The 27,057-nt window shown below is 33.6% G+C and overlaps 1 protein-coding gene across 2 annotated transcripts in view; it reads right to left on the reverse strand.

Moving 5' to 3' along the window:
- The window catches only part of LOC135121277 (forkhead box protein L2-like), a 184,065-nt gene that overhangs the window by 50,043 nt on the left and 106,965 nt on the right, over positions 1–27,057 (reverse strand). The window lies entirely within an intron of this gene.

A 27,057-nucleotide genomic window follows, 5' to 3' on the forward strand; every position in this document is an offset into this window, starting at 1 on the left:
ACAACTATTATAAAAACTCTGGTTGAAAAAATACAAAATTGTGGATTCAAAATTCTGGTTACAATTTGTGATCAAGGCCAACCAAACCAAGCAGCTATAAATTCTCTGCTAAATGAGTCGAAACAACGTTATATACATAAAGGGATGGAACCTAAAAGAAGAATTTTATTAGGGGATCAAGAAATTATTCCATTATATGACACGCCTCATTTAATTAAATGTATTAGGAACAATCTGCTTACTAAAAATTTAGTGTGGAAAACAAGCGAGGAAATTTTGGTTGCAAATTGGAAACATATAATCGATGCGTACTACAGTGATCAACCATGTGGAGAATTACGGGCTCTATACAAAATTACGGATCTCCACGTAATTCCGGAAAAAATTCAAAAGATGAAGGTGTGCTATGCCACACAAGTTTTGAGTCACTCAATGGCATCGACTATTACGCTATTGGTTAAATCTAGTAAATACAAATTTAAAAATAATTAACTGATTCATTTACAATTTAATTTTACAGCCGAATGCAGTTTAACACACGAGGCAATGGGAACAGCACGAATTATAAAATTTTTTGACAAGCTCTTCGACAGTGTAAATGGCCGTACTTTTCAACCATGGTGCAGAAAATCATTTTCTGGGGGCGTATTTAAATCTTCTGGTCATAAACATTTTTGGAAGGAAGCTATCAAAATTTTGGGTGATATGTATTTCGTCGATGAGGCCGGAAAAATGGTAGTACCTCCGTGTATAAAAAACTGGATTGCAACGTTAGAAGGTTTTGTGGATTTACATACAATTTTAGTACAACAGAGCAGGTGCAAATATTTTTTACCTAGATGTTTAAATCAAGATGTTATTGAAAACTATTTTGGCAAAATCAGAAGTCAAAGAAATCGAGCAACTAATCTAACGGCAGCCCAATTTAAGGAAAGTTTCAAATTTCTATTATTACGGAATTTTTATAGTTCAAATTCAGTGGGCGCAAACTGCGAGAAAACGAACATACCGGATTTATTTCATATTAAAGGACTTGTGGATAAAAACATAAATCAACCTTCAGTAAATGAAACGAGTTACGAAATTTTAAACGTGAATATGTACATTTCAAAACTGTCTCCATATAATTTAGAAAAAGATCTTCATAAAAGTATTGTTGGTTATGTGTCTGGCTGGGTTGCGAAAACATTAAGAAATTTGAAGTGTGAATATTGTAAAACCCAAATTTTAAACAATTTTTCGGAAGACGAATAATGTTACAAATTAATACGTATAAGAGAATACAATTGTAATAACAGAAAATTGCAATATTGTAAGTTAGATTTTATAAAAAACATTAACAGAATTTATAATATTTCAAGAATCATTTTAAACAATTGTACATCTTTCGACAACATCAAAAACAAAATTTCGTTTATAGTATCTCATCATGTCAAATTTTCGTTTCATTGTGAACATAAGGAATTAATTGAAAGTGAAATATGTAATAAAATTATATATTTAACAATTTTTACGTTTGTAAAAGGTTTGAATTTAATTTTAAGCGGTCGCGATACAAGAGTTTCCACACATAAAAATGCATTATATCAAAATGCTTGTATAATGTACCAAAAAAAATTAAAGTCAAAAAATCGTAGACAATACTAATAAATTGTATATTATTCTACTCTGTGTTTTTGATATTATTAGTGATAATAAAAATAAAATATTAATTATAAAATATGCAGCAATGAGGCATCTAGTAGTTCATGCTTTAGCACCGGCCACAAGGCACCAGGGGGCGTTTATTGGGACCAAAAATCAAGTGGGAGTTTGCATTCTATTTACGTAGTATTATTTATCTATGACTGGGTTGAGTAAGTAATCAATAGATGGCGCTGCTATGGTAAATCTACGAACGTGTCATATAAGCTACATTTTAACAGCATAATTACCACGTGTTGTTGACGCTATAAAATTAATTAAATTTATTTTGTAGTGAACGAAATGTTGTGTTCAACGTACTTCCCCTTCAAATCTCAATCCAGTGAATTTGTATACCAACATCAACATTTTCGTCTTTGTTCGTAAATAATTTCATTGTACTAAAGGGTTATAGTAGTAGAAAGTCAAATAAGGAGATCACCATATTTTTTTACAAATACCATCTGTGTGAAAAAGCATAGTGGACTCCGTGACTGATGTTCTCTTATTGTTCCTCTTAGATTGTTTACTATAATGTAATATAACAAAAACTTTAGCCACAGCAACGCGTGGCCGGGTCAGCTAGTACATACATATAGAATTTGATAGCAAACGGTCCGATAGTTTTACTACATTTTCGGACACTTGAGGTCAAAATACGTGATAATAAAAAATATAAAAGTTACGCTCAGCAACGATAAATTTAAAACTAGATAGGTATAAACACAGTCATGAACAGAAGAATAAAACAACAATGATTTTGTTGATGTCTGATCGTTTTGTAGAATAACTCAATTCGATATTTTTCGTTGATCACATCTCTCTTATGATTTCTCATATTCCACATAGATATTATGAATGAATTAACATCTGCGACGATCACGACGTGTTAAACATCGAAGATTTCATTTTCTACATTCGTCATTCGAATATTTGGAATATTCTCTAATAAACCATAAACTGGGCTACTAATAAAACAAGGGTCTTCTGTAAACAAAAACGTATCAATAACACGCTTTGGGGAGTGATGGAGCCTAATGAGTTGCCTCAGGGAGAAAGCTGCACCATTATACCTGTCATTCATCCTGTAACTTTATACAATACGGGGTTAACTTTGCAGTTATCCAATTAGGACGTTTTTACTAATTATTTGCTTGTTTGCAAGTGAAATTTAATATAGTCGCCCAAAAGCCTTTCCTTTCCATCACTTTGTAACTAATTAGGCAATTGATGTGATAGAAATTTGAAAAAATTACATCAGATAACATTTTTCACATTTCAAGGATACTTACTAAAACGACACTGCTGATAAACTAGTCTTCCTTCTTTATTATTAGATATGATTTTAATCAACGCTGAAAGGCAATTTAAATATTGAAATTCATTTAGCAGATGCTCAGTTTTGAAAACACAATGTAACAATAAGGCGTGGTTTTTTAATTTTAACGGTTAGCGATTTTAACGATTGTCGAAGCATTTCAATTTGCAAGCTAAATGACATCAAAAGAAGAAAATTCATTTTTTAGCAGGTTGTGTTTTAGCTGTTGGAAGACGTATCTATCATGAACACGTGAATATCAATAAGACTAATTTTCATCATAACATGTGACAATGAATAATTTTCCTGGTATTTTCTCAGAATTTCGCATTGAAACTCTCGTTCAGATTCGAGAAACAATTAGGTATATAACACCTGATATATACAGGGCATTTCAGTGAAAGGGAGCCACCCTAAGTAACTCATCTGTTATCCTTTTTTAAGAATAATCCGTAAACAGGTCAATCTCAATTTTGCGGGGTACACATTTTGATTAAGATTTGACTTTATCACGTTGCCCCCTCGGCCTCGACAAGCCCTAATTCAAAAATTTTAAATGGGAATAGCAGAGACCCCTTCGTAGGAAAGATATTTTCATATACGACTATACGATTTATGTATGTTGAAAAGCACAAAAGTAGGAGTATGTTATTTCATAAAATTTGGATAATAATACAAATTTTGAGGTTACGTCATCACATTATTAGTGGAGATGATTATACAATTTCTGGTTAGCGTTTTACGGTGTACGCGATATTCCTAAAATATACAGCCTGTTATTGAAAGGTACGTACAAAATAAAATCGGTAATTGGTCTCGAAGTATAGGTGCTAAAAGTTAAAAAAAGTACAGGTAAAAGTGTTCTCCTTTTAGAGATAAAAATTATTCAAGTTTATGTCCAAATTTGTTGTACGCCTCTGATAAAAAGATCATCTTTCGTTTCCGTAGCAACATTTAGTCTTGACAAAAGTTTTATTGTTACAGTTGCTAGGATTTAGTAAAATAAATTAACTTTACCTATTTATCGTTCAGTAGCGTCTAAAGAGATTGGATAAGGGTTAATTTTCCCGTTATAATTTTGATAACATAAAATAAGTTTTTCCGACTTCTTAGACTTCGCGAAGAACTGTCCATTTTGTTGTACGTACCTTTCAATAACACCCTGTATAGGCTTGATAAACAGATACAATTTGATTAAAAAGTTACTATGCTTACAGTAACTTCAAAACGTCAAGATTTCAAAGTATCCAGTTTTGCAATCTTTGATTTAATCAATAGAATAAATTGACTCAGATTCATTAATTTTTTTGTCACCCTGTATATGCAAATCCAAGAAATATGAATGGAATGGTAAATCACAAGTAGACCCATCATATTTTATACATTTTAGATAGGACTTAATCAGTAAAATTTTGGCGTGACGTCATCAATTTTTTAGAGGGAGATGAGCAAATACATTTTGATCCAAAATTACCATGCTTATGATAACTTTAAAACATATCCAAGATTTCAAAGCATTCGGTTTTGTAGTTTCTGATTAAATCCATAAAATAAATTCACGCATTCATTAATCTTTTTGAGTCACCCTCTAAATCCAAAAAATATGAATGGAATGATAAATCACAAGTAGAGACTCATCATATTTTGTACATTGTAGATAGGATTTAGTCGGCAAACTTTTGAGCTGACATCATCAATTTTTTGGAGGGCATAAGTAAATATATTTTGATTAAAAATTTATTATGCTTATCATAACTGTAAAGCATCTGTAACATTTCAAACCATTTGGTTTTGCTGATTCAAAATTAAATTGCAAAATATTGTTTCATAATAATTTTTGATTTTTTTTCCAAAAATCTGGACGTTTCGGGTAAAAACTCAATTCGGAGTCATAAACTACAATACATGTATGTGTAAGTAGGACTATGTTATTTTATCCTATTTAAAACCCATTTACTATGTACAATTTTGAAGTGACGTTATCACATTATTAGTGGGGATGATTAGTCAACTTTGGTTAGCGTTTTACCAGAGAACATAGAGAAGTCATAGTTTAAATCAAATGGCGGTTGACGACTCCTCCATTTATGTTGGCAGCAGTGTTTGTTAATAACTAGGAATAAAATTAACTAGAAGAAATCTCAGAATATTTTTAACGACGCGTTTTACTTTCGACAAATTGACACTAGATTTACCAGAATATTACAAGCTGCTTACTATTTTCTTCACTTTCATTCAGGTCACACAATTACAATTATAGTGAAACAATGCTTTTATGTCAATAAAATTTAAATTTGGCGCTTGCCTTTAGCGGTTGAAAACTCCAATATCAATAAGGGTGATTTTGCAAAATGAGCCGGTATGTCGCATCTATATTAATCTATGGTTTTAGCATCTACATGATATTCCTAATACAGGGTGCCGCATCCAAGTCTGGATATAGGGAATTACCATGGGAATTGGTTTTTATTTTATAATGTCCCCCCAGATCACTTTAAAGCTATTATTGAGTGATGCCTTTGTGGAGGTCGAAGAGGGCTATCGACCAGTATTTTTTTCAAATCGTTGCATCGCGTTCATTCACTGTAAAAAGGTTTTAAAAATCGTATTTTGAAATTCGCGCCCGATCCGATTTGTCGCGAAATGTTCCGTCGTACTGTCGAAGTTCGGCGATCGCGTCTTTGGAATAGGGTATAACCTTAGATCATATAATAAATAGATACCACCATGCTTTGTTCTTTCCCTAGGACAGCCTGTGACGACATCCTCCTGTCACACATCTCTCTCGTGCATGGAGGGATTACAATGAAGCTATCCTTGCTTGATCACTATTTGAATTTTGCGCGCCTAAATTTTAGGAAGTATGTCTGAACTAACTTCGAAAAAAAGATGTTGACAGCTTGATTTTATAAATAATTCACAGTAGATAACGAAAGGAATAGTAAATTATTGGGCAGCAATTGTGATCCTTTATGACTACATCACTTAAAATAGGATCTTTGTTCTAAATTCTAAAATTGTTTTTTGTACAACAACTCAAAAGAGAGGTTAGAAGAAACATCTGTCAAAAGCGATTTGTTGCGCTGGTGCAGTACAAGGATAGAAGTGAAATAGACATATACAGATGAAATGCATATAACAAAGATGAAGATGTGGTGATCACACAAGGATAGCATTATACTACTCTCCTTGACGTAGAAAACGACAACAGATAGCTTCATGTCTAGTCACAGCTTTCAGTTTGAGTATTGGTATCTATTTATTATATGATCTAAGGGTATAACCATGCAAAATTCAAATGTCAAAGTGAAGTTAGAAATTATTCTCAGAAATCAACGAACAACTCAAGCTGAATTATTTTATCCAGTGTGATGATTATTGTAAGTCAATTTAAACGGAATAAATGCACAACCTGCATAAAATATTTTATTAGGTTATGCTATGTTCTACTGCGACTAGATGAAAAACCGAGGGTCTGCTTGTTCTTCAACGGTTAATTTATTTAGTAGGTAATTTGGGTAAATTTCACACTTTTTTTTCGAATCACTAAAGATTGGAAGTCAATTGATTTTACATTCGTTAAGCAGGGATGGAATTTTGCCACCTGAAAGCATGTTCGTTACAAGAAATTTTTGAGAGAGAAATGTAGAACATTGATTCATCAACATTTTAAAGTATTTTTCTCTATTACGAACGTGTTTTGGGATTCAGAAACTTTTGTATTACTGTTTTATTTGTTTATTTTGTTAACAACAAAAATAAAAATAATATTTCACAAAACAAAGTTACATTTATTTTCAAAGGTGATAAAAAGTAAATTAAATCAGGTGGGCACAACGTTTTCTAGGGATCTTAAAGAGATGGGATAGAAGAGTTTCAAAAAGCATCATGACAAAAAATTGAAGCCTGAGGACTACTTCTCACGTATGGAGTTTTACGAAGAAACGCTTGAGAGAATCTAGGCTGATGGAGAGTTTTTGAGGCACATTTGTTTTACTGACGAATGTTCATTTGGTCTTAAGGGAAGTTATAATCGTCAGAACGATCAAATTTAAGCATTACACAACCCTCACGTGGTCCATGACTATCGTTATCAATGGCGTACAACTGTCAGTGTATGACTGGGGCTTCTAGGACATCATGTCATTGCACCTTTTTTCATCGAATATGGAATGAATGCTCAGAAGTAGGACAATATGCTAGCTCAGCAAATACTTCCTGGGACTCCAAGGGTGCGGCATCTGCAGCAGGTCTTTTACATCCAGGACCAAATCTCCAGCCATAGAGCTCTCATAAATGTTGTCTATTTGAACCAGTATTTTCCCGCAATGTTGGAATGAAAAATTTGCACTGCCCCATTGGCATGTGCATTCGCCAGATCTAAATTTTTTCTTTGGAGATTTCTTCACGACCATCTGTATTCAAACAATACCAGCTATACAAACAGAGAAGCGCTGAAACAAGCAGTCCAGCAATATTGTCTTCAGATTGCAACTCAAATGCTGATCGACACACGTAGGAGTTTTGAAGATCGGCTTACTTACTGTACAGCTGCTGAGAGCAGTCTTTTTGAACAATTCTTGAAAATAGTGCAATACTTCTCCAGATTCGTACAATATTTCATTACTTCATTCATCAACAATTGTTAAGTTTTGTTATTTGTAGTTATCTAAATGGTTCATTAAAAGGTTCTCTTCAAAAGCGCCAGCTGTTTTGATGGTAAATCTTATCATCACACTATAAGAAAAGCGGGCCCTCGCATTTTCATCTAATCGCAGTAGAACATGGCATTTTAATGAGATTTTAGTAATAAAGACTCGACCAGCACCAGCAACATAACCTAATAAAATATTTTGTGCAGTTTGTGAATTTATTCCGTTTAAATTGACTTACAATAATCGTCATATTGAATAAAATAATTCAATTTGAGTCGTTCAGTGATTAACTGAGTGAGGCAGCGCGAGTACATTCCTAGTTTGAGGGGTCCCAGTACATGTCAAAATGCTGCCGATGGGGTTTTGAGGAAGACCAGCTGCTCGAAGTCTTCATCTCGGGATTTTTGGATACGGTCTGCGTGTAGTTCCGAGATGGCTCGTTTAACGGGGTCGCGCATTATGACGAATGACAATTTGTGCATTTATTCCGTTTAATTTGTCCTACAATAATCATCACACTGTATAAAATAATCCAGTTTGAGTTGTTCGTTGATTTCTGAGAATAATTTCTAACTTCACTTTGACATTTGGATTTTGCATGGTTATTCCCTATTCCAAAGACGCGATCGCCCAACTTCGACAGTGCGACGGAACATTTCGCGACAAATCGGATCGAGCGCGAATTTCAAAATACGATTTTTAAAACCTTTTTACAGTGAATGAGCGCGATGAAACGATTTGAAAAAAATACTGGCCGATAGCCCTCTTCGACCTCTACAAAGACATCACTCATTAATAGCTTTAAAGTGATCTGGGGAGATATAATAAAATAAAAACCAATTGCCATGTTAATTCCCTATATCCAGACTTGGATGCGGCACCCTGTATAAATACAAAATTTGACAACAATCGGTCCAATACTTTCGGAGATTATCTGTCTAATTAAAATCCGTGACGGTAGAGACCCTAGATATACTTTGGAAAAGAGTTGTGACACGAACATTTTCTGTCTCTATCTTTATTACATGACGGTCAGTTATGAAATAGCTATAGTGATTGCTGTCTTTATCTAATTTAGTGATTTAGTTTCAAAAACTTCAAAAAAAATTATAGGTTAAGTTACATTTTCAAGCAGTGGCGTAGTGCTCCAAATAGTTTCTTTGAAATTTTTGTTAACAGTACTGACACTGACAGTACCTTATATTTAAGAAGAAGTGTTATGCGGTTAAGTACTTCTTACAATTTGCAACCGGCATCGCTGGTAAAACAGAAAAATACGGAATACCTAATCATACTGATTTACACTTTTTAAGATTATATCACAATTTGCAGTTAAGTTTAAACACCATTCTGTACTTAGGTACTATCGTTGTTCCCAGCTAAGATTTGGTGAGTGTATCACATTGTCAGTATCTAATCGTTTTGCTTCTGGTCAAAACAAGCAAAATCAACATTCCTACTTTTGTTATTTGGGTTAACTATTGAATTTTGGAACTGCGTTTTTGTACTTTTGTTTTTTTTTTCTTTTGCAATTCTAGACAATGTGTCTCCGTGTGTGGAATTTCCAGTAAAATGATAACATATGATTTGCTTCCATCGTAAGCTTACACCTCCTAACATAAAAAACAAAACATAGGTAGCGACTTCATTTAAATTTGTTAATGTTGTTTCCCAAAAGTAATGAGCAACGTCGACAGTATTCTTTACCTGGATTGATTGCTGCTTCGCCTAAAAATAAACTATAATCTCTTTCCTAATCGTTAAAATTTTGAATTTTGATTGTTAAATAGGTAAAAATTTCATGTAAAATTCCTGGTAAAAACGGTATGTGCTGAATTTTACGGCATAGGGTTCTACTTGAAGGTAACGGAAAATTTATATTCAAAATATATAGTTATGTCCTGATGTTCCACAGACAAATTTTTATTTTAATGGCTTCTTCTATTGTTTTATTGTTCCAGCGTTTTGGTAGTTTACATTTCACACTTAAATTTTGAATTTGCTTTTCGTTGAGAATCCCTTTTATAGTTCTGTTTTATGCATCGTCCTTATTTTTGTAATTTATTACTTGCCCTTCTAAACTTGAAATTTTTGCTTTCAAAACATTAATTTCTTTTCAGCACCCCGCGTTATTTTTTCTTGTAACTTTTTTTCATTTGCAGTTTTTTGATGAAGTTGTCTTTTTCGAAAATAGTCTGCTGAACTTCATCAATAACATTTTTTTTGCCAAGAACCGGTCATTTTGACGTAAATTCAGCCACATTATAAATTGTTGGAATTGCGTTCTCACATATTTTGCATTCACTTGAAATATAAAATTCTCTTTTTTGAAGTGAACCTGTTGACCAAGGATTAGATGGAAAATACAATTTCGGACAACAACCTCGCAAATGTAAGCCCTTTTGCCAATTTTTCAAGATGGATATTGCATCTGTTCTTTCCATTTGTTAAGTAATATCTTGTTTTCGGGGCCTTTAAACAATGAGAAACCATTTGCTTCTGTATTTCTACAGTTTCGTACACAACAGACGACGACTATTCTCTTCCACGTCTATGTACTAAATGACAATTACAAACTGTCAAAACATGACTCAAAAAAGGCATCCGTAGCATGTCCGTAGCCAGCATAGTAAAATAAAATTTACTATTAAATTTTGACGTTTCGTGTCACAACTCTTTTCCAAAGTATATCTAGGGTCTCTACGTGACGGCAGACAGACGGACAGACGTAAACAGATAGTCGGTCGACGAACTCGATTACAATACTTCCTTCGTTTACCCTCCGGAAGTAAAAATATGTTAAAACTTATGAAGTAGAGATGAAATAACGTTTAACTTTTCAGTAAATAATAATAAGTAATAATTAGCTAGTTCTCAGCATTACCAGCGAACTATATGTACAGGGTGTCTCAGAAATAAGTACATTAATTTTAACCAGTAACAGAACTCGTGAAACGGAACAACTTTTTTATCTAGCATTTTTTCGAAAACTCAAGTCGAATTTCGAATTTTTCCACCCATATATTCACGAGCCGTCCATGTTCACCTTAAATAATAACTTAAATAATAGCAACACTACAACAATGAAGAAGGTACCGTAGCAACCGTTTTGACACTGACAATCATTTTTATGTCAATATTTTTATTAAACGTTGTCTCTTTAAAGTTTGTGTGGCACAAATTTCTAATTTATAAACGAAATGTGTTGAAATGGCTTTGTTTTCAAATTTGGAATGCACCGATATCGCTTTAACGTACGGTGAAGCTCGGGGAAACGGCACCCGCGCCCAACGAATTTTTTCAGAAAACCTCCAAAATCGTCGTCTGCCAAATGTGCGCACTTTTAAGAACGTTGCAGCATTTTCGAGATTACGGATCTTTTAAACCTGCACCTCAGGATCGGGGTAAGTTACGTAGTAATAGAATTGCTAATACTGAAGAGGCTGTTTTGAAGAGTGCTGAAGCTCGACCGAGCACTAGCGCGTATCCACTGTCTAGTGTGATGTATCGGAGAGTAGTATTTAGAGGATACTCAGAGAACAAATGTACCCCTTTCAGGACCAGAAAGTTCAGTTATTGAAACCAACAGACTTACCACGTAGGCGAAACTTTTGTGAGAGAAAAATAAACGAACAAGCAAATTTTGTATCTCTTATACCATCAACTGATGAGGTCGGTTACACGAGGGAAAGTGTTCAACACCCACATTTGGGCCGATGAAATTCCGTACGCCATTAGGGAGCAGGATTTTCAATTTCGCACTAAATGTTTGTCACATTGACAAGATTAGGAAAATACGTATCCTAGTAACTGTTTTTGACCATAAATTATTAATTATAATAATTATTATTAGTGTCCATGGGTGACTGAGAATCCATGGGCGGGTAAACTTAATTGGGGTATAATTTTAACAATTTTTAACTTGATAATTAAAAAGTTCTTGACAAAACTCTACTAAAAAAAGTTGTTGAGTTCAATGAGCTCTATAACTGATTAAAATTAATGTACTTATTTCTGAGACAGCCTGTATATGTATAACTGTCCATTCAATTATTCAAATAATTATAATTGCACCCAATATTTATTTATACATAAAATCTATCACTCTAGCAAATTTTGTGCTGCCGATATAGGGTTAAATAACTAATCAAATTCCTTTATTTTACTAACTAAATTTCACTGAGACAATTAATATAATTACTGCAAAAATGCAACCACCCGGACAGTTAAACAACCGCTTAAATAATTCGTTCCTATTGTTTTCATATAAAAATTGACATAATTTTTACCATAAAACTTTTCGTGTTGCCTTTTGAAGTAAATTAAAATATATAATTGTTTTTCATCAAATAAATGTTTGTTAAACAAACAACCGGAATTTTTCAATAAAATAAAAAATAATATAAACAAGTCAATTACTTTGCATTATCGCATGTTACACTTGAATATAAACAGATATCATTTCATGCGTACAAAACTTTGTAAAAATAACGTTTTTCGTTACGTTAATATGAACAGTATGTTGAACATAATTTTGAAATTACATTTACCCCTGGGAAATACAAAAATAAATATCTCCGGTCTTCTACACGTACATTAAATAAAGTAAAAAATAAACCAACGTGCAGGTTTTTAGGGAAAATTCAAACTGTTTTCCTCTGCCACGTTAAGCGTCAGGTATATGAAGAAATGAATTATTAATGATGCCTACAAATTTTACATATTTTCACCACATATTGTACTGTGTATACGATACACTATAAAAAACTATCCAGCAACTTATGCCACTACAAAATTATTACAAAATTTTAGTTTTTGCGCTTACATTTAGTAACATTTGCCGAACTATTTATCTTAAAATGTTTTCATTAATACTGGAATTAAAACAATGCGTAACGATGCCCACAAGGGTTTGATCACCATTGTTATTTCCACATAGGAGGAACAGTCACTAAACAATATATATAATACTAAACAATAATTTGTAGACACACCTAGATGTCAACTTTATATGGATAGATAGTCTAGCAGACATAGTGTTTTATCACTTTATAGTTTATTCAATGATCCTTAAATTATGTTTTATAAAAAGTTATTTTAATACTTTCACAGTGCGGATTAAATAGGTAAATACCTACATTTTCAATATCATAATTTGTCTCTTCCGCCAAAATTTTAAAATGTTGGAGTATTAATGATAAACGTTTGCGTTGAAAATTCACAATTCCAATTTGTTTATTAGTGACGAAGGTAATACTGGCCTAAATACGAACGGTCGACTGGTAATATTACTAAAATCATTATTTCTTAAAAAACGTAATTTTAGAAAAGCAGTATATACAAAAATTATTTACATTACTCACGCCAAAGCCGAGTACATAACTCGCTTACGTGCATCTTGTAATGGAAATAACTATTATAGTTTTTGCCAAAATTAAAAAACCATCGCTTGTTGACTTCAGTTGCTAACAAAAAAAAACTCCAACAGTGATTTCCATGTTATACCGTTGAAACGTCAACGAACGTCAAAGTTGTCATCACGAAACACGCAAAGATTCCTTGCCGAGTTCGTCCTTGAGAACGGAAGAACTTGCCCTTGCTGTCAACACCGACTCACTTCTAATCGCATGTTATAAAAACGTCCACCTTACGACTCCTATAGTAAGAATAATTTATGGATCCAACCCATTGGGAGACACTCATTTCTCCCCGCATCGGATTCTGCACAAATTCTTGACTAATAATTTGTATTTCGTCTTTATTTAATTTTTTCTGCCAGTGAGATTACATAAGTAATGCCGTTAGGTAATTAATAACTATAAAAGTTAATGATGGTATTACAATACTCCATTTTAATTTCCTTTTACATAAAAAACTTTTAATATAATATTATAAAACCCGCATTGTAAGATAAAGAATTGGACTTAATTTGAGAAATAAAATAAATTGCTTCATTCATAAAATTTTGGAAAATTTAGATAGCATTTTTTTGGCACAACTTTGAGGTGACGTCATATAATTTCGGAAGAAGAATAAACGAATACATTTTGATTAACAATTTACCATAGGTACTTAGAAAAATAATAAAACGATTGCAAGATTCCGAACATTCGGTTCTGCAGTTTCAAAATGAAATTGTAAAGCATTGTTATAAATTTTTATTATTTTTCCAAAAATCTGACTGTCAGAGGACATACACATTCTGAGCTGCATTATAAATACATACTTCTAATATTAGTACGGCGTGGATCTACAAGTTCTGTTAGAAGACACTTACTCTGAATTTTCCAAAATTCTTCATCTCTTGATATCTACTCTACTATCATTTTCTGTGGTCCAGTCCACACATCTAAAATACATTCTTTTTTCCTGATAATGTGAAGCTGTCCTTGAATCTGATAACACCAGTCTTGCTTTTTATTAATAATGATTTCACCAGATTTGTTTTGCCGCCAGAATGTTATTTTCTTTTTTTGAGGCTTCTTCGGGCGTTAGTTGTAGTCTGTAGGCCGCATAAGGACATTTAATTTCGACAATTTTATCTGCTCCTACCAGACCGTCTGGAGAAGCCCCAGAAAATAATTTTGTTTCAATTGAAGTTCCGCTTTTCCAATACGTTCAAAATATTTTCCATGATCAAGTGATCTAGCATTGATGTTATGTGACTCATACAATAATTTCAACTAATTTTGCACTATTAGAGTTTTTCTTTCTTTTGCAAACTCTAACAAAATTAGAGGCAGTTAATAATTTTCTTCTTTCTTCCATCCATCTGCCTGTGCTGTCTTGAAAGACTGTTTATCTTTCAATGTTGGCTATTTCATCTTCGCTCTTAAACATTTTTTTTAAACTCTTCTTCCATAACCTTAAAAATTTCTGGTGGTGGACTTATGGCAATTTTTACCAGAATCGGGATCATTATTAGTTCCGTTCCGTTGTTCCCCACTTTTCCCTTTATATTTCTTAGTTAAAAGCCGCTTTCTTCTAATTTTTTGCGTTCGTCGCATTTCGATTCGTCTGATGATTTTCGAATTATTTTCATTGCATACATTTTGTAAGGTAGTTTGGAATTTTGTTGTATTATGCGAAACTACCGCACCCATGCACCTACTCCTGTATGAATTAGCGCAAAAGTAATTAACTCGTTTTCCTCCCACGAATTTTGTTACAATTGAGTGATATTGTTGGACAATTTTATTGTCAAAAGCATATAAATATGTAGTAAACTTCTGGAATGACTGGCGATATTGTAAAAAATATCAGTCACTTTATTAAAAAAATCTTCTGATATAATCTCTAGTTCATTTTATTCGTCTTTACGGTTGCAAAAATACCTCGCACAACTCTCATGACATTAAAAAACATGGTACGGTACATTTAATATGTCTTTTCGTAGAGTAAGTGCAGCTTCTGATTTTTGTTTTTCCATTTTGCGATATTTAATTGCCATCTTTACGCCTGTTCGCATCCGCATTATTTCTTTTTCAAGAATAATTTGTACGAATAGGATAGAATTCGCTTTGTGCCAAAATTAAAAACAGTACGCGGTCGACATTCAGAATGTTCAAATGGATGAAGCAAAAACGGACAGCAGCCGTGATTGTCTTATTATCAACAGAAAAAAGAAAAGAATGGTACAAAAAAACACAAGTAGGTAGTAATCATATATTGTTATTGAGAGAAATTAGTGAAACAGAGCCAGAAGATTTTATTTTCCAAAGGCATGAAAACTCCTGTATGTTTGTATGAATTTAGTAACAAAATCAACTACGCCACATTTTTTGTTAATTAATATCAATAATTATGCCCTTAACTTCACGAACAACAAATGACGAATAATAAAAATTACGACTATTCCCGCACGTAAAAAGCCATCTAAAATCCATCTCTCTCAAATATTTTATTCCGATATAAATTTATCTCTTTCTTGGCGCGATCTGTGACCGGAAATCTCCCTACGCATGCAGATTTTGTTTGGAGCGGCATCTCAGTTGCGGGGTTGAGGCCAAGAATTTACTCCAGATGAAAGATTTTACTTCGCGCCAGGCCTGTCGTAAAAACTAAAAACTGTGCAGACCGTCCCTACACACTCAGATTTGGACTGAACTGAGGACTGTTCGGGCCTCAAGGTAAAATTGTGTGTGTACGGCCTGTTTAATGGTCTGTTGTAATTCAAAATAAGACGAAGAAATTTCGGATGGTCAATTGTTACGTCCTAAATACTCAATTATTTATTAAAATTTTAAGTTCCGATCTTCAGCAAACTAATTTTAAACATAGTATCTCCACAATCGTTTTTGCAAATTATTGCTTTTCGATTCATAAATCCTGTTGAGAATATTAAGACCACTACATATATATAAAATTTTAGTCAATATTGTTGATGGTTCGCAAGATATTTGTTCGCGTAGATGTATTGAATCCCTCGTAAGAAAAATACGGAAGGAATCCTCTATTTAAGTATACCATCTGTCTTTAAAACGTTTTGAAACCGTTTAATTACTTTTATCCTAAAAATTTCAGAATTACCAATGAACATACACTACTTGATTAGTTAACTTGTACATAGAAGATTATTGTACTAACTGAATTCGTAGTATAATGTAGATTCTGTATATACATTTCATTTTATTAAAATACTCTCTCCATCACTTAACATGATTTTTGTTGTTTCACATTACAGATAACTTTAATGTAAACTGTAAAAATATAGTTTTCATTAACAGACGTTTGTTATAATTGATTGTTTGAACAAATTCGTAAGAAAACGTATTAATTCCCGTTCAAATGAAGCGTTTCTTGCCACCCAGCACGTGATACGTGGTCAGCCGTCCTCTCCCCACTGATGCATAACCGCTGTAGCTATTTCTTTCTTATGTTGATTACGCTCGCTCGCGTATGGAAACGTATACAAGGCTCCATTCACTCCTTTATTAGATCAATGGGTATGCCACTCTTGTGACGACTGTGTCGGTTCCTCGTCACATTTCGGAAAATCAGAAGGCTCGAGTGACCACTGTGAAAATTCCCTAGTTGTTTCTTTGTCACATTTCCATCCGGTGTTGTACTTTGTCTTGGCAATTGGTGAATGCTAAACAAGAAATCCGTCTTCACTCCTTCTGGTTTTCATGTACGCTGCTGAAGCCGGTCACCTTTGACGGCTCATTCATTAATCATCATTTTTACCTACCCCCACCTTAGATGGACGACTCTGGAGTTTTCATGTTTTCCGGCAACAGTTTCTAGACGAGTGGTTTTGGCGTTTTGCGTGAATGCAGGCCATCTTTGGAATGTTTCGTCGTCGATCGGTTGATTCTTTCCTGATCTCTCGTTTGGTGAACGATATTGGCATTTTCCTGGGGATGAATTCCTCCCACCACCGTTAACTACCACGTCGTCGCGTTGAAGCTTCTTATACTGAGGGCAACTGCGCGCTACCAGGTCGCCCAACTTTGCTTTTTTACCCCGGTACCGCTCTCCTCCTAGTCGCCGCCATCTCTGGAAACAGCAGCCAAGGTCAGAAGCTTCCAAAATTTTTGTATTTGCGCTAAAAGCGTCGAACGAGCGTAGAGTGTCATTTTTCGTGGCCTTAGAGGCTCCATTCAAATCTTGTAATTTTTAATATTTACTTTAATAATCGCAGTTAAGTAATTAAGTTACGTAAGCGCGGCCTTTAGCTGATGTTAAGTTTAGTTAAATCGAATTAGTAGCCGTTTAATTTTGTTATACCTAATTTAGCTTGTAGTAAAATTCGTGGTCATTTTTGTCTCTTAATTTGAAATTAAATTGGTAGTTGATAGTTTCAGACGGCATTCCTCTTGTTTAATAACTATCTGGCGCCCACTCACTAGTCTCCTTTTTTTCTCCGTTTTTGACAAAGCCAACTGATGTGTTTGAGAATTTGCGATGACCTGCGACCCGCCGCCGAAAAAGGCTGAGCGCCGTACGCAGTGGCCGTTTGAAGGGTTTCATAACGGTGCAGTGCAGAGCTTTCCTTTGAAGATTTAACACTTACTCAGCTGTTCTTTTCATTTTATAAATGAAACTCTATATTTATTCATATATTAGGTACATATATAGTTAAAGGATATCACTTATCCATATACGCCGTGATTGCAAAATATATGCAAAAAAGCGGAATAGCTCACAATGAGATTGTCACTGTGTAAAATTCAGAAAAAATTATTTGAAATTAAATATAAATTGTTATACACGCCGCTGGTAGTGTTTCTTAACTTACTTCTTTCAATCAATAGCACAAACGACTCGGATTAAGAACCAAAAAAGCGACCGATGAGCAACGTACAAAAACACGAAAAGGGCCAGTGATGAACCGTTGCTTGCATCGAACGGTTGGGAGTCGTTTTAGGGTCAATTTTTCCAATTCAGAAAATGTGTCGATACGGTACTCCTTTATGGTGTACACGAACATTTGCATCAGTGGTCCAACATCTCCGAGATTATGGTACCTTCAACTTCAAACTTACGATCGTGGCCGTGACAGGACAGCAAGAATACTGCAAGTGAAGAACAAATTTTGGACCGCGACGAAGAAGAGCCCGACATCAGCACTCGCCGACTTCCAGCTGAAGTTGGTGTTTCACAGTTCGTAGTGCATCGTACATTAAAACAGATTAAACGAACAAGGCCACAATCATACCATGTTGAAAAAGTGCAAGGTTTGGAGCCCACTGATTCTCCACGTTGTGTTATTTACTGATAATGGTTGTTACCGCAGTGTCGTGAACGCACAAAAGTGCGTTTTGTTAACGGATGAAGCAGGATTCACTCGCAATGCTGTTTTCAACAGCCACAACACTCACATTTGGTTCGATGAAAATCCACATGCTCGTCAACAAGTATGATTTCAAGAGACGGTTTTCGATAAATGTGAATCGGTTTAATGAAACAGTTAGTTTGTGGACATCAACAGTGTCCAGAAACTGTCGAAGAGCTTTAACAACAAGTGGAAGTGGCAACCGCTACAATGCGTGGAACTCCGGTGGTTTTTTACCTCTCAACAAACATCTTGCGACGCTCTGAAGTCTGTATTGCTACTCAAGGACAAGAGTTTCAACATTTCTTGTAAAAAGGTAGTAACCTAGTAACATTCTAAGTTGCTCTTATTTTTGTTCTAATAAACAATGTAAAATCGTTGTGGCAAGGACCAAACATCCGTCAGAATCAAAAGTCGTTCATTCATCATGAAGCATTACCAAAAAAACTTTCGCACTGATCTTTAACAATGAACGAATGCAGGAATGAACTAAGAAGCAGCAAAAAGTCGGTTTTACTTTAAATTGAAACTGAAACTGTTGACATCGTTTTTATTCGAACGTTTTTCCACTTCTGTTTACAAGATGGATCAGTTACTTCGTATCGCGGGTGGTTCATGGGGGTTCTGCCCCATTCGATTTTTAATTTGTTTTTCTGTATTTCCACACTACTACGTTACGTAATGCTGTGGTTAAAATTATTGCATATATTTGGAAATCACCTTGTATATGTAAATTTAATTTTTACACTTGGGTAATACTTTTAATTACTAAAATCAGGTAAACTTTTAATAAAGCTTATCATTTCTATTGACAGCCTAGGCGTGTTAAAACTCATTGTAGATAAATGAACAATGGAATTTTTTACCATAATTTTGTAAATAATTCACAGTAATTTCTTTTATTTAAATTAATATTTACTCGTTTATAAATGGGACTACAAGTTATAGGTGTTATAAAAAATATTGCGGATTACGTCTTCAGGAGAGGGTCAGAGTGCAAAGAAAAGATTACAATTAATTGCACTGTGGTTTTCCCCTAAATTATTATGTGCACAAAGTTATCGCCTGGTTTATCTCTAACTGCAGCGACACTAATCACTGTTGCTTCAAAAGTTAACATTCATTGTGTAATACGAATAGTTGTAAAATTTGTGTTGTGAAAAAACGTATCAGCTAGCTGACCAATAAACTCCGAAATAGCGGTGTGTTTTTCTATTGGTTGGCTGTTACCTTGATTTCTAATAAGACAGAAAAGCATAATTATTAATGCGGTACTAAATGCGGAATCTACGTTGTCATGTCATTTCATTAGTATTTTCCAATTTTTTGTAACACTGGCGTGAAATGATGACCTCCTGCCGAAGCTTATCAAAGGTCACCGGGACAAAAGGCAAGGCCTATGACGTGATGATGTTGAAAACGTCATCTTATAATTTTTACAATAACAATGTTAGCGTTACATTTGAAAAACATAAATATATTAACCATGACCACAAATACGTAAATATTTAGATGTGAAATGCGTAAACCGTAACCTTATTTACAAATACTTGAAAGTATGATAAATACGACGAATAAGTAAGTGAGTATAGACTTCGTACATTTTTTCACCACGGAACCTGTTTTTTACAGTACACTACCCTCAAGGCGTTCCAAAGTTAAAGAAGTCATTAATAAATTTTGGCAATTAATTCGTCCACATAATAGCAAATGAACGTACGCCATTTTAAGACTTACTCGTACAGTACGAAAAAATATACATATTTAACAACATGATAAAAACATAATGGGTTCGCAACATTGATCCTGATCTTATATATTTGACGATGACACCATTTTAGGAATCAGTAAATTTGCAGCAAATGTGGTGTATACTCTGTTACAGATGAAATCCTTATCTGCGTAAATTGTTATTTGCACAAAAAACGGATAAATAAAATAATAGATCGTATTTTAAACTTACAGCTTCCAGCAAATATAACAAACACAAAAATCTGGATGCGGAAAACATCATTCTAACTGGTGCATATGGTGTATACTTAGAAGTATCTTGAATTCGGGGTAAGAAACACTACCTTGTTCAAGGATGTTGTGGGAATTCTAATACATATATTTTTCTAAATTTAGAAACTGCAACTGTTCTACTGAAAAAGTAATTTAATTATAAATATATACTAATTTTCTATTTCTTAGAGGCTCGCCTTAATTTATCAAAATAAACTGCTGACATGTGCTTACGAGTATTTAACAAATACTTAATTTTGTAATTGTTTTATACGAAATAAACTAATCCTAAAAATATTTAAAATTAACCTTAGAAATAAATGGTTATGACAGTATTTGGAACTTTCGACATAGAATGACAAGAGAGAGCACCTCATTGTACCATTGTAAAATTGTCGAGAAAAGACCTCCACGGAAGAGCCATGTATGACCCTTTTCGTATTAGATTGAGAGCGGTCGGTCATCTATAAGAGGAACACAGGCGGTGCCGTTTGGCTTAAAAAAGGTTCATAGGTAGTAAAACGTCTTACTATTTGCTTAATTAAGGAATAAAACAAAAATATGTATAGAGACATCAAAAACTCAAGTAAACTTTACCGCTATTGCTTTTATATTCTTATTAAATTATATTTTATGTTATGCCTAGCATCCGGTAAACTTTTTCTTGCACGCTACTGAAGGAACCAGTTTCTCAGAGGAGCTGGAAGAGCCATTTATTATCCTGGCCGAAATCGTGGTACTAGACTGTTGAGTATTAATTATTTTGTAAAGCGACCTTCAATGGTGAAATCAGACTAGGCCATGTTAGGGTAGAATGTAAGAGCTATAAGTTAAGTTGGTACTGTCAGAACTGGCAAGAAGAGAAGGGGAAAAGAAGGGCTTGTGTCAAACGCCGTATTGTGCGACGTCTTTTTCTTTTCATCTCGACCGTCGAGCAGACAAAATGTTCGGTCTGATAGTGTTTATTAAATAACAAAAGGTATGCACAACTTATGTATTGTATTAATGTATGTTAAATGAAACCGAATGTATTCTTTTTGTAACGCCTATTTTAATTTTACAGGCGCTTTTTGTTATCCAAATAAATTCATTTCTTATCCAAAGTTAATAAATTAAGAACATAGACAGTTATTCAAACATTATGAGAGGAGGGAAAATAGTTTGAATAACTGTCTAGTACCGCGAGGAGTGGAGGTAGCTCCACCTTAGAGGTAGAATGTGAGGCTTCTTTGGGCTGCACTCGTTTTTTTTCCACTGCACTTTTTGGGCTGCACTCGTACGTCCGGTCAACAATCAAGAATTTTAGGCTCAAAAAACAGCAAATTTTTTAAAAATCTAACCAAATATATTGAGTTTTTTAAAGTGTTATAAGTTTATTGACGAGGTGGCTGAGGAAGGGGATGAACCCTGAAACTGGTACCACCAAAATAGTATAAATAAAAATAAATAATTGGCGGAGTGCTGAACCACCTAACCCAACTAAGTACATATATACGCCAATATGGAAACAAATAAAAAATAATATAAATGTTCTGGTCTGGATCAATCGTAGTCCAAACTGAATCTTATCGAGAATATGCGCGGACTGTTGATACGAAATATAAAGCAATAAGGCGAATGTTTTAAAAAAGAACGTCATATGACAGACAGGACCTGACGCCAACCTAACAAAAAAACATCTTGGTCTACTGTATATGTACTAAAAATTTTCGTGAAAAAAAATCCCATTTTTTGTAGGCGACCTATAAAAGGCGAATGAAATATTTTCATTTGAATTAAATATTTAATTAGTATTAATCCTGAATCTGAGAATCTGATTGATTAAATTTCATCGTAATTGTCTGCTTAAAGGCATTTTGTGATTTGCTATTTACAAATTCGACTGTTTCGAAATGGTTGATTAGTAGTAGGCATTTAAGTGTCCTAGATAGTGGCTGGTTGCTTGTTTCGTTATGCTTATCAAGTTGATTAAAACTGCATTAATTCGTAAACTTTTTGGGCAAAAGGCTTAAATACTTCTCAGATGGTACAAGTAACTAATATTCCGCATAAAGGACATAATTATCAAAATAATGTTTATTAATTTTACAAATTTATCAAACCTGTGTTAATAAAATTAATATAAACATTTTTGCATTTTTTTTTTTAATTCTTACTAGTGCACTAGTGTTATAAAAAACTAACATTACAATTCTAAAAAAAAAAACCCTGAATATTATACATTACAGAATGAAAGTAGATAAAATAAAAACGAACATTTTGTTATGCAATGTATTAATGGCAAAAAAAAACTGAAAAACTGTTGATACACGGTAGCCTTAATAAATTTAAATAAATTTAAGAATTTATATTGTATTCATAGTAAAGGAAATTATTAATACATGACGGTTTTCTATCTGTCTGGTTTATGTTATATGTATTGTAAAAAAATCATCGTTATGATGATTATTAAAAGTAATTACGTATCAACTCAACTGGGGTAATAAACCGAAAAATGTAATGTCGGCAAAGTTTGATGTTGACATTAATTTTTTCTACCGCGCACGTTCTTTGATTTTCTAATAGAGCTATTAAAGCACACAAATGACGTCAAAGCGTTTCGTTAATAGCCGAAAGGGGTTCTGAAATAGATCTGGTGTAATTTAGATCGGTAAGATTGGTAGCCATGACGAGAAATGTCAGGTGAATGTCAGTGGCAAATGTCAAATTAAAATTTCCCGTATTTCGGGAGGCGTAAGGACTTCACTAACTTCTTCACAAGACATTTTAGCTTACAAAAACTCGAATTGATTCGAATTACAGTTGTTGTGAAAATTCGAACTTCAAATATTTCGTGGTTCGTGTCAGACCAACCCATCACCAACCACGACAAAATTCCCCAGATTAAAAAAAACGCAAATTTCAATTCAATTTTGCGAAAAAACGTGCGCGGTAGACAAAATAGTATAAATAACTCGTTCATAAGGCCATTGAGGCAGTTATCCTTTATATTACTCGCGGCTTCACCGCTCGTTCTATAAACTTGGATTCGTGCCTTAATATTAAATTTGCCTTATGAAACTCGTTCTTTAATATACAATAGTAGTGCAGATGATTTCATATTGATATTTTATACTTGTGCCGCGTTGCTTAAAATACTTCTGGAATAAAAATCTAGAAAAATGATTTTAAACCAACGATGGTGCAACACTGTAGGTAACTTTTATTAGTCTACACCTCAGAAACATTGGTACATACAGTACCCATATCAGGTTATTGATTTAGAGAGTGCAGAAAATGTATTTTTAGGGACATATAGATGTGCCCATATTACTTAGTCCCATTATCATCTTTTCAACCATGGTCTGCATAATTTATGGCGATTTTGTTTCCTAAAAATTCACTGATCACTAAGCTACTCGATTCCCAAGTAAAAATTTTTTCGTATCATTCAAATAGGCATAGAATGTTTGATTCTTCAACAATGTTCAAATTTCAGGCTCAATGAAAATTCCTAAATATAGAAAACCTACATAGTATAAAAACTGAAATTCACTGTAAATTTTTAGTTTTTATCTTCTTTTGTTTTATCAGCAGAAAGCGTAGGAAATATTGTTTTCAGGGGGGAAGTAGGTATGATTTTATTACGGTCCACTAACGGTCGATGTATATACTACGTTATATTCTCCTACTACATATTCTTCACGTAATTGAAAATTTTTCTGATGATAATGTATTGTTTTCTCTTTTGTATTCCACTTGCATTAGAAGCACATATGGTTGGTGTATCCAGATTGTAAGCCAGTTATTAAAGCTACAATTTTTAAATCGCCTATCAAATTCCACTTATACTTTTTGCAGTTACACTTTAACAGTTTGTGTAGAATATGCAATCGGCAGTGCTGGATATTTATTCCCATTATGCAATAGTACACTTTTTAAACTTGTTTTGGAACCATCTATGAACAATCTCCAAAAAAAATAGTATATTAAAGAACGAGTTTCATAAGGCAAATATTGAGGCACGAATCCAAGTTTATAGAACGAGCGGCGAAGCCGCGAGTTATATAAAGGATGAGTGCCTCAATGGCCTTATGAACGAGTTATTTATACTATTTTTTCTACCGCACACGTTTTTTCCCAAAATTTAATTGAAATTTGCATTTTTTTTAATCTGGGGACTTTTGTCGTGGTTGGTGATGGGTCGGTCTGACACTAACCACGAAATATTTGAGGTTCGAATTTTCACAACAACAATTGTAATTCGAACCAATTCGAGTTTTTGTAATTTAAAATTGGTTAAAATGTCTTGCGAAGAAGTTACGCGTCCGGAAACATGGGAAATTTTAAGTTTAGATTTGCCACTGACATTCACCTGACATTTCTCGTCATTGCTACCAATCTTACCGATCTAAATTACACCAGATCTATTAAAGAACGCCTTTCCGCTATTAACGAACTGCTGTGACGTCATTTGCGTGCGTTAATAGCTCTATTAGAAAACCAAAAAACGTGGGCGGTAGAAAAATATTTTTTTTTGACGACGTAGGCTAATGTCTTATTAGACAGCTCTTCAACACAAAATAACCTTTCTTGTAACAATAAATTTTTCTAAAATTGTTCGACTGTGTTATTAGTGTCTAATAGACACTGTCTATGGGGGACTGAAGATCCATGGGCGGGTAACTTTCATTGGGATAAAACTTTAACAATTTTTAACTGGATAACTAAAAATTTCCTGACAAAACCTTATTTAAAAAAGTTGTTGATTCTGATCAGCTCTATAATAACTGATTAAAATTTAGGCATTAATTTCTGGGACACCTGTATACCGTAAAACATTTGCAAGATTTCAGAGCATTTGCAGTGTCAAAGTTAAAATGTTGTTATACAATTTTGATTTCTTTTTCCAAAAATCTCGAAGCCTCAGATGAAAACTCAACATGGATTCATACACCACAAGTATAGGTGTAACTTATTTTATAAAAATAAAAACATATTTACTACTGTAAATTTTGGGGATGATTAGTCAACTTTTGGTTAGCGTCTTACCATTTATAGTGAACCAAGACCTATAAGGTTATATGGCCATCATAAAAGTAGTTGACCGCAAATAAATACCCCCTTTGTGTGGTTCGCACTAAGCTTACCGGTTGGCAATAAATCATCTTCTAAACATTTCTTGCTCATATTTAACAGGGCCGGCTTTCAAAGCGAGTGGTTATTTCGGAACCCTCAGCGGCTGCAGGTAGTAAAGAAATAGTGGAGTGGTGGATTTTCATATTTAGTGAAAGCCGCCCCTGAACGAAACCACAAGAGCCGGTCGAGCTGCAGCGGACACGGTATTTACGACCCTAAAACCTTTTCTATTGTAAACAACTTAACTTCGACACAATGGGATGATTTTATGATGGCCATATAACCTTATAACTCTTGGTTCACTATACTTGGCTGTTCTAATATATTATGGGTGACCACTTTTTTGCACTCTAGAACGTCGAGAAAACATTACGCTCAGGAACAATCACAAAAACATTGACGTGAAAACGTAGGAAAAATTGACAGCTTTCCTGAAAAGTGTTTTTAAAAGATAAAATGAAGAAAACAAACGTGTTGGAAATACAGATGTTGAAGATTTTCTGCTAAGTGGGGGTGAGCAATATTTGATGATTAAGATAAATTTTACTTTATTTTTTTCATAATCTTAGGTCTAATTTTTGAATTATTTTGGGTTGCATTAGTAAATAGGTGTCGCAGGTGCATGTAGATGTTCCAGACAAATTCACAATTACCACAAATTCGCCAAAAACTGCTCAATACTGCGGTTTCCAAAAAAGTCGATAAAAAGATGCGCATCAGTAACAATGAAGTCAAAATAACAAGCACATGTATGTTATTTTAAATATAAATGTTAATGTCAATAAGTAATTATTTAATAAATTTAAATGATTTGTATTAATTATTCTTCTTCCATTTTTCTAACAGTGGAATACGCTAACTTTATTCCACTAGTGAATAAAATGTTAGTTAAAACGGTTCATTAATAAGGGTGGATAAAAATCTAATTGTAAGTTGATTGAGGATAAACAATATGAAATAACATTGTACCTTTAATTAAAAAATCTGTAGGAGTTCAAGTATGGTGGGTTGTCTTGCCTGTCCGTTATATTCGTAACTGGATGTATGTTTAAATATTCGGCTTTTAGAATTTTATCCTCATAACGGAATAGTACTTTAATTATTGCTCCTCCATAACAATAGTAAAGCTTAAGTCTTGATGCTCGTATATAAAACTGTAAATAAATATAACAGTGCCGGCTAAAATGTTGATAAAGCTTGTACACATGGACAATTATTAGCGGCAATGGAGTTAAATACCTTGCAAAGGAAATATTCATTTCTAATAAAAAAAATTTTAACATATTTTGTAATTTGTTTAATTTCTACTTTCCTTCAAATTCGGCACGTCAAATTACTAAAGCATCTTATCTAATCTATTGTTTTAATTTTGGTAGGCAATGCGATCGGGAGAGTACTTTACGTTGACAAAATGAAGTTATTGGAGTATTTTTTACAGTAACCTAAATTATAAAATGAAATTCAAGACCTAAAAGGAAATAAACCAACAATTTTTGCAAAGT

The sequence above is a fragment of the Zophobas morio genome, unplaced genomic scaffold (genome assembly GCF_036711695.1).
Source record: "Zophobas morio isolate AGI-343-1 ecotype UQ-CSIRO unplaced genomic scaffold, CSIRO_AGI_Zmor_V1 ptg000005l, whole genome shotgun sequence".
In the NCBI taxonomy this organism is placed as follows: domain Eukaryota; kingdom Metazoa; phylum Arthropoda; class Insecta; order Coleoptera; family Tenebrionidae; genus Zophobas; species Zophobas morio.